We start from the raw sequence: 10,209 nt of genomic DNA, 5'->3' as shown, positions 1-10,209 counted from the left end.
AAGCGACTAGCGTATCATTTACTTTGGGTAGGGCCGTGGAATTTTGCTAATTTGTCCATCCCTAAGTCTAAGCAATTTTAAAGCAAATATTTACTGAGGGCCCCGCAATTTGTATTTTTATTCGGCGAGGCTCATCTCATTCTTATTTTTCTTTAAAAGGAATTTGCAACGACGTGGACATGCATCTCGAACCACGTCACAATCAATGTACCCTTGATTAGAGACACATTTCAACTCCGCTGAGATTTGGATTTGGGTCACATAAATGTGCACCCGAGTTTAAGAAAGTAATTTAATTAAATCGCGTCTAAAGAGGCTAACGCGTTATTATCTTTGGGGAAGGCAATGAAATTCACTAAACGGTCCATCCCAAATTCTAAGTATTTATAATGACTAATTATTGAGGGCCCCGCGATTTGCATTTTTATTTGGCGAGGCTCGTCTCATTTTTATTTTAAGGATAAACCTACAGTGACTACATTTCTCTATTAAGTTCGTCTCTAAAATAAAAGAAAATTTCTTAATTATTTACATGCTGAAAAACGTAACTTATTTATTAGTTCACGGCTAATGCGAATGGAAAATTGCGATCGAGTTTGTACAAAGAAAAATCGCTTTCATTCTATATTCTATTATTCAATAATACTAGAACACGAGATTGACACACCATAATATCAAAACAGATTAACTATTCTTCGATTAATTTAAACTAACATTTATTATATGAAGAAATTATACATATGCAACCTCATTACTCATTAATCAATCAACTACATTTTTATACAATGACAGGAAAATTATATTCAAACACAAATCCAAACAGGAGTAATTCAACAGGAACAAAGCCTGATTAATATTTCATTTCGCTTCAAGCCGAGAGTGTACAAATGTGTACCTGGAAATGACAGTACAAGAAGAAACGAAGCAGGAGTCAGCAGCAATAATACCACAGCAACAGCAGATTCAACAACACCGCAAACCAGTAACAACCAGTAGAATAACCCAGTAACAGATTGAAAACTCAACAAGACCACAGTGCAATCGCAGTCAAAGCAAAAGAGAGACAGAGACAAGATGCTGTGGTTTAATGATTTTTTGAATAACACTCGAGAAAAGCAACCGAAAATTATTCAAGTAGAAGTTCAAGTTGTCTTTCTCTTTTACTCTCTGACACTCTTGAAATTTTCCAGAATGTATTACTCTCCAAAATATTCTCCCAATAATAATCTCTCAATAATGTTCAACCTTTTTTTCCTCAATGTTCAAGTCCTAATTCCCGTCCCCCCTTTTCTCTCAAATCTTCTCCTAAAACTTGGTCAAATGACCCTATATATATAGCAAGACAAGTCTTCAATTCCCAACCCCAAATTATTCCCCCAATGGCATGCTTTGTCCCCACTATTAAATGTCTTCTTTATTTTAAATCTTGTCCCCCATGCCTACATTAAATAAATACCACATTCCCAACCCATTATAATTTGTCCCCCATGCTTACATTAAATAAGTACAATATTCTCTCCCAATATATTTTGTCTTGTCCCCCATTACATTAAACAAGTACATCAAAACTCCACCCCATTATATTTTGTCCCCCATGCTTAACATAAAGAATCAAGATAATGTTCAATTACCAAACTAACCCTCCGACCTTATTGCAATTACAAATCTACCCCCAAATGCAATGCAATTTACCAAACTACCCCATCAGCTCTAAACACTCAATTAATCATAACTTAACCAAAATATAGCCAAGATGACCAATTTCTCAACAATCTTCAACAACAAATTATATGAACACGATGAACACCACAACTCAAAATTAATGGAATGAATTAACCATATCGGGAATCAATCCTGGTTAATTTAGACCATGAATGTATGAGCAAGGATACAACAATACAAACAACAAAATACACGATTCAAATTAAATCAAAAACCAAAACATGAACTCACATTAAATCACTGGATTTAACATGAACTTCAAACCAAGATGAACATGAACTAAATATATTTTTAAGCAACAAACATGACGGATTCTAACGATTCAAACAACATTAATATTTTCTGGAAAATACATAACACATGAAACAAATTGAAGAAATAATTAATTAAATTTCAATTTGAATCTAACAAACATTAAACTAACAAATATTCACTTAAACAATAATACAAACATGAAATAAATATGAAAACAACTAATTAAACTTCTATTTTGAAATCTGAAAATTAATTCAACAAAACACATGAACATGAACAAAAGCAAAAATCAAATATCCAACCATAGACATGAACAAAACAAACATTTGCCGATTTTAGATTCGAAAAATATCCAAACGAAATACGGACAAAATAAAACTCAAAAACTACTAACCGGAGATGAACAACGACGAATTCGATTGTATGGACTGTTTCGACAAACCTCGAATGGGAATAAATCTGTCCGGACTCAACGACGAACTCACCTTCCTTGTAAACTTGACGAACTCAAAAATACGCTCGACGACCTCGACTAAAACTCGACCAAATGAAATGGTTGGATCTTGTTTTGGGACTGAAGGCGACGAGAAGAAGATGAAGAAGGCGTTGGACGTAGCAACTGCTACAGTGACGACGGAGGAGCTGGACAGTAGAAGCGTGCCACGAAACAGAAGTAGCTGCGTTTGGTTGTGGCGAACAAGATGAAGGTGAGGCAGCAGCTCGGAGACGGCTTGGACATGGTGATGCTCGAGCTTTGAAGAAGACGAAGTGAGGAAGCAACTCGTCGATGACAGAGGCAGCTGTTCGTCGAGCTCCGACTCGAGCAGCCATGGACGTTGCAAGTAGAAGCAGGAACGAGCTTCATGGACGATGCAGCTGGAGCGAGGAGAAGCTGGAATGGAGTAGCAACGACGGACTGGTTATGGAGGTGAAGGGGTTAGCCATGGAGGGATTGGCCGTGAGGGAGTCGGACAGGTGTTTGGGTGGTGGTGTTTGGACATGAGGGAGTCCGGACTGGTGGTTTCGCGGTGGGAAGGTGATGGGTGGTGGACGCAGAAGAAGCCATGGGAGGCAGCCATGGTTGGCTTGGGGTGTTTGGTATTTTGGAGAAGAAGAAGCCAAAAATGGGGGCGGATGTTTTTGGTCTTTTTTAGGGTTTTTTGTCTTCTTTCCTTTTGTTTTGTTTTTGTGTTGGACAAAAATGAAGAAAGGGTGTTGGGTCAATGGGTTAATGGGGCAGACCGGGTCGACCCGGTCTGAAGTGGACTGGGTCATGGAGAAGATTGAGCAATTTTTTGGGTCTTTGGCTTATAATTGAAGAAGTGGCCCAATCCGACTTTTCTTTGTATTTTTGTTCTCTTTTCTTCTTTTATTTTTCTAAAACTAAATTATAAAAGTACTTAAATTATTATTAAGAACTAAATTAAGTTATAAAAGTGCAAATTAACTCCCAATAATAATTAACGCACAATTAGGTAATAATTAAGCACAAAATTGTTCATTTGGACATTAAATGCTAAAAATGCAAAAGATGCCTATTTTTGTAATTTTAATTTTTGTAAAACTAATTTAATTACTAACAATTGTAGAATTAAATCCTACATGCAAAATGCGACATATTTTTGTATTTTTTATTAATTTAACAAATAAGCAAACACAGACAAATACAAATAATTATCCAAAAATAGCACAAAATCTCACAAAATTGCACACCGAGGAAAATCATTTTATTTTGCATTTTTTGGGAGTATTTCTTATATAGGGCAAAAATCACGTGCTTACAAACATAATTTGCCAGTTCGGAATATCAAAGGAGATTGCTTGCAACAATGGGCCACAGTTCATAGGCTCAAAGGTCACAAAATTCCTTGAAGACTTGAAGATTAAAAGAATCACATCTTTGCCATACCATTTGAGCGCAAATGGGTAGGCGAAATCAATCAATAAGGTGATTATTCAAAACTTCAAAAAGAGGTTGGAAGCAGCCAAAGGCATGTGGCCCGAAGAGTTACTAGGAGTGTTGTGGGCATACCAGACGACGAGCAAGTCAAGCATGGGAGAGAAACCTTTCTCTCTCATTTATGGAGCAGAAGCTCTAATACCAGTAGAAGTAGGAGAACCTACCTTGCGATACTTTCGGGCGGACGAAGAAACAAACAACAAAGCATTGCTAGTCAAATTGGAGCTGCTTGACGAACGCAGGGACTTGGCGCACATAAGAATGGTGGACAAGAAATAAAGAATTGAAAGGTACTATAATAGAAGGGCCAATCTCCATTATTTCAAAGTGAGAGACTTGATTTTAAGAAAAGTGACTCAAAACACCCGAGAGCTCAACGCAGGAAAGTTGGGTCCGATGTGGGAAGGCCCATATCGGGTTTCAGCTGTCACTAAAAAAGGATCATATGAACTATAAAACCAAGACGGAGTTAAATTGGCAAGCAACTGGAATGTGACTCACCTAAAAAGGTATTATTGTTGATGAGCACCACTAGTATTGAAAGTATATGCTGCACTCTTTTTCCCTTTGTCCAGTTTTTGGGCCGATTGGGTTTTTCTAGCAAGGTTTTTAATGAGACAGCAATGAAAATCATACTATGAAGAAAACATCATTAGCAGAGATAAGACCTTTATATGACAAGGCATGAAAACAACAAATCACTGTGGGGTGGTTAGATAGTCTTTGGCTCGATGGCAAATTCCTAACGGGAAGCAAAACTTGCCATCAGACAAAAGGTTATTCAACCATTCACGAGTGCTCTTTCCCACAAGCCACCAGGGGGTGGTTAGATAATCTTTTGCTCGATAGCAAAGTTCCTAACGAAAAACGAAGCTTGCTATCGAACAAAAGATTATCTAACCATTCACTAGTGGAATCCTCAAAGGAGCAAGACTTCCAATGTTCCAATTTGCATTCTTTGCATTCGAACACTAGGAAAATAATATGAGAATACGGAAACCTGATTACCACAGATATTGGGACTACGAAATTCGGGAACAAAAATGTCTAATCGGGACCGGGGACTGCACAGCCAGCCCCATAGAAATAAGTTGTGCAAATTAGCCACATGTAATGGCAATTTCTTTTCTTTCAGAAAAACAAATGCTTATGTACTTTTGAAGATAGAAGGAATAAAATAAAGTCCTTTTATTTTTATATTGTTTCTTGTCCAAACGATGAATTGATTTTAGCATTTGAAAGTTAATCAAGCACATCAAATGCTAGTGCCGGAATGAACAGGCGACGTCCTCTTCAAGAGCACCGTAAATATAAGAGGGTCATCTCTTATAAAACCCTCACAGTAAAGGGTTGGTTTCGAAAGAGTTTATGCCATAACCCAAATGCTATCGGGGAAAAATGCACCCGAAGCTTCGCGTAATTCGACACAAAAAATAAACTTTGTACAATGCTTAAACAAAAAGCACTTTTATTTATCAAATGTTCCAAGAAACACAAATACAAAAATATAAAAGGAAAACAACAAAGGAAAAGAAAACAAAAAGCTAAACTATGTCGCCACCACAACTCGGGGGAAGAGAAGCATAAGCTCCCCCCGGAGAAGCAGGCGGATCTATCATCGGCTCAGGATCTTGGCCTTCATCGTTATTCTCTTCAAGTTCCTCCTCGATTATTGAGAACTCGCAACTGGAACCAAAAGAGTCAGTTGCATCAGGATGAGCCGGAAGGCATGCTCGAGCAGTTAACTCCATCTCTCGGGCCTTGGTGATCTTATAGTCAATATCAATGACGCCCGCTTTAGCATCTTCCAAGGTTTTCCTACTCATACTATATGATAACTAGAGATTTTGATACATTTTATACTCCTTCTTGCTTAAGTTTTGATTAGAAATATGTAAAAAATAGTCCCAAAGGCTCACAAGTTGTGCTTGTTTGCAGGTTTGATCAACAAGGTGACAAGATGTCAAAGATCAGCTCAAAAAAGGAGTGAAACTTGCACAAGTACCAAGACAACACAAAGCTCAGGCAAAACAAGGCCAATGCGTCCGCACACCATTCTGTGCGGTTCGCACAAGTGAGGTTCAGAGAGGTTGATTTCCAGGACAACAGGCAATACAGCCGCATGAGATTTAATGCGGTCCGCATTGGAGTCACTGCGATCGCACTCGATTTAGTGCGGACCGCAGAACCAAGGATCAGAAAAGTGCTAGTTTGAAGATTGAAGCCAATGCGGCCCAAGCTCCATTTCATGCGGACCGCACTAGAAGCCACCGCGGTCGCACTCGATTCTGTGCGGTCCGCATTGCCCGAGTTCAGAGAGTTGGATTTTCAATTTCAGAGCCCTAGTGCGATCGCACGTGCTTTTGTGTGGTCCGCACTAGCCCCGCAGGGGTATTTTTTTCCAGATTTTTTAGCTTAGTATAAATAGCTTTTTTTCCATTTTTAGGTCATCAGATAGATTTTGTACTGAGCTGCCCTTGTGACTTCGATAGTTTTAGCTATTTTGAGCAATTTTAGCTTCATTTCAACATTGAATCTTCTAGTTTATCTTAGAAATTAATTAATATGAGTTTTCTTTCATCTATTTCTTTGTTTTCTTCTTCAATTATGAGTAGCTAGACCCATAAGCTAGGGTTGTGGCTCAACCCTAGTATGGGTAATTGATGGGTCATGTGTTTTAGGGCTAGATTGACTATGGGTGTTTGATATTTGGACTAATTTCATATTTAATTGTTGAATTAGTGGTTACAAATACTAGTTTGTGTTTAGTTGACTTTGGCTCTTCTTGAGAAAGAGAGCTTAAGTCTCTAAATTTGGTCCAACAAGGAATTGGGGCGTACTCAAGAGATTGATAGCCCCAATTAAAGGGTTAAACTTAGAGATAGTAATACCTGACTTGAACCTTGATTGCTTGTGCAATATCCAATTGGTCTTGAGAAAGTCAATTCGGGCAAAAATCACTCGATCCACCGAGAGGTGTAGAGTGGGTAAAATCGTGCAACGGTTATGTCATACTCCCCAAATGTGTCAATCATTCCTTAGACTCAAGTACCCGTCAATTGAACACCTAGGCGAAAGTCACTACCCTAGTGCCTTTTAACCATTTGAACAACTCGCAATAGTTTACTCTTAGCTTATTCTAGTTTAATTGCGCATTGTAGTTTATATAATTAGAAGTAAATCAAAACTCAAAAATATTTAGAAGTGCAATTTGGAACACATACACAACTCCACTTTAGATAGACACTCGACTCCAACTTCTAGCTCCTTGTGGAAATCGATCCTGACATTAATCAGGTAAAAGCTTCTTCGACCCTCTCTCGCTACTCAATAGTAGTGCAGGGTTGGCTTCGATCAACTTTTTGACGTTGTTGCCGGGGAGCTAACGGTTTTGGCTATCTATCTAACTAGTTTTGTGTATTGTTCCTCTTTCCTTCTTTGTTACTAATTTGTTTGTGTCACAACTCAGGTACCAAATGGCAGCGAACAATGCTAATGACCCTCTTGGAAATGTGATTATGGGGGAGGAGTTAGATGATGTCGGAGATGATGAGGTGCCTCTTTTACCTCAAGGACAACGTAGAGGCTGCCAGGCTAATGCTAATGTTAATGACATTATTCCAGACCCTCCTCCGCCACCTCCAAGAGTGGCTCCTAGAGTGCTTCCGAACCAAGGCTATGCAAGTGCTATTGTCCCACCCTGAATCCGAGCGGGCAATTTTCAAATAACTAATGTGATATTGACATTACTAAAGCAGTGTGGGTATTTCACGGGTGCTGAAAATCAAAATACTTACAAACATCTCAAAGGGTTCGTGGAAACATGTTAGGGGAGCAAGCAGACTAATGTGTCCGATAATGCTCTTGGGTTGAGACTCTTCCCATTCTCACTCAGAGGGAAGGCCTTGGATTCGCTCGAGCAACTTCCCAACCATTCCATCACTACTTGGGATGAGTTGGTGGACAAGTTCATTGCCAAATTTTTCTCACCGGGGCATATGGCGGCATTTTGAGATGAGATATTGGCTTTCAAGCAAGAGCCCACGGAACCTTTGCATGAGATTTGGGAGCGTTATAGAACAACGGTGAAGGAATGCCCCAACAATGATATGACCGAGGCAATGATCCAACAGACTTTCTACCGGGGTATTAACACCACAAACCAATGCATAGTGAACCAACTTGCTGAGGGCAACTTCATGAAGCTGTCTTATAATGAGGCTTGTAACATTCTTGACGAGATGGCTGACACTTCTTCCTCTTGGAAAAGTAGAGCCAATGTGCCCAAGGTGACCCCACGGTTATTTATTTGCACAAGAAATTACATGATCATGGGCAGGCTATAGCTGATTTGACAACTATAATGAACTAACTAGCAAAGGCACAGTTGCAAAATCTTCAAAATCCTCACCAAGTGAATGTCATGGAGGGTGTTAACATGCTTGTCAACAAAAGAAGACAAAGAGGTCAACAGAACCAAGGGAATTCAGAGCAATTTGACAATGATTGTGGTGGATTTTAAAATGATGGTTATGATGAACAAAGTGAAGAGGTGCAATACGTGAATAATTATCAAGGCCAAAGAGGCAATTCTTCCAACCAACAACAATGGAGACGCCAAGGCAATTGGGGCAATCAATAACAAGGCAATGGTAATTGGGGGAACAACAATCAAAACAACAACTGGGGCAATCAGAACAACAATCAAAACAACCAAGGAAATTGGAATGGTAATAACAACAATTGGGGTAGTAATAACAATCAAGGTGGATGGAACAATGGAAACCAAGGAAACCGGGGGCAAGGCTTTCAAAGGCCCCCAATGTACTAACAACTGAACAATTCACCCCCATTTCCATCTCAAGGTCCTAGTTCTTCTAGCAATGATATGGGTAGAATTGAAATGATGTTCGAACAGATAATGAAGAAGAATGCAGACTCGGATGCTCAGTTGGCTTCCCACAATACCTCTATCAAAAACTTAGAGGTGCAGTTAGGACAAATCTCACAGTCTTTAAATACTCGCCCTAAGGGTGCTCTACCAAGTGATATGGTAGTGAACCCGAAGAGTGGGAACAATCATGTTATGGCGGTAACAACAAGAAGTGGGAGAGGTGGTGATATGCATGCCTCCAAACAAAAGCAAATTGTGGATGATAATGTTGAGATGCAAGAAGATGAAGTTCCTTTGGTGGTTAAAAATGTGATTGATGAAAATGTGAATGAAGAAGTGAGGATTGATATTCAAGATGTCGAGGTGGAAACTCAAAATGATATGAACCCGTCTAGGGAACACATAATAGACATGCCAGAGCCTGTTGTTCCTAAAGCCAAGGCTCCTTTGCCAAGGCCACCTCCGCCTTATCCTCAAAGGCTCGCGTAGCAAAAAAATGAAAATCAGATTAAAAAGTTCATTGACATGATGAAGAGCTTATCCATCAATGTGCCTTTAGTGGAGGCTCTTGAACAAATGCTGGGCTAGGCTAAATTCATGAAGGACTTGGTAACAAAGAAGCGGTCTATGGATTGTGAAACTATAAAGATGACTCACCAAGTTAGTGTAATAGTGCATTCAATGGCCTCGAAGCTTGAATATCTCGGTGCTTTCACCATTCCTTGCACCATTGAGAGTGTGGATTTTGCGAAAGCTCTATGTGATTTGGGGCCTAGTATCAATTTGATGCCCTATTCTGTTTTCAAGACTTTGGGTATTGGGCAGCCGAGGCCAACTTCCATGAGATTACAAATGGCAGGTAGAACGATGAAGAGACCATTGGGTATTATTGATGATGTGCTTGTCCGGATGGAAAAATTTATCTTGCCAGCTGACTTTGTGATCTTGGATTGTGAGGTGGATTATGAAGTTCCTATCATTTTGGGGAGACCTTTCTTTGCTACGGGGAAGGCCTTAGCTGATGTGGAAGCAGGGGAACTCACCTTCCGGGTGGGTGATGAAAAGATGGTCTTTCATGTGTGTAAATCAGTGAAGCAGCCCAACAGTACCGAGGTGTGATCTTTTGTGGACCTTGTCACAGCAGTGATAATTGATGACACCAGTGCAATGATCAATGTGAAGGACCCATTGGAGGCCGTATTATTGAATCTTGATGTCAATGAGGATGCAAGACCAGTGGAGTGCGTGAATACTTTACATGGAATGGGATCTTACTATTATGAGCCTAGGAAATTATCTTTGGACCTCGCGAATAGAAAGACTCCACCAACAAAACCTTCAATTGAGGAGCCTCCGGTGTTGGAGTTGAAACCACTGC

Source organism: Nicotiana sylvestris, chromosome 1, assembly GCF_000393655.2.
Source record: "Nicotiana sylvestris chromosome 1, ASM39365v2, whole genome shotgun sequence".
Taxonomy (NCBI): domain Eukaryota; kingdom Viridiplantae; phylum Streptophyta; class Magnoliopsida; order Solanales; family Solanaceae; genus Nicotiana; species Nicotiana sylvestris.
This window is presented reverse-complemented; position numbering follows the sequence as displayed.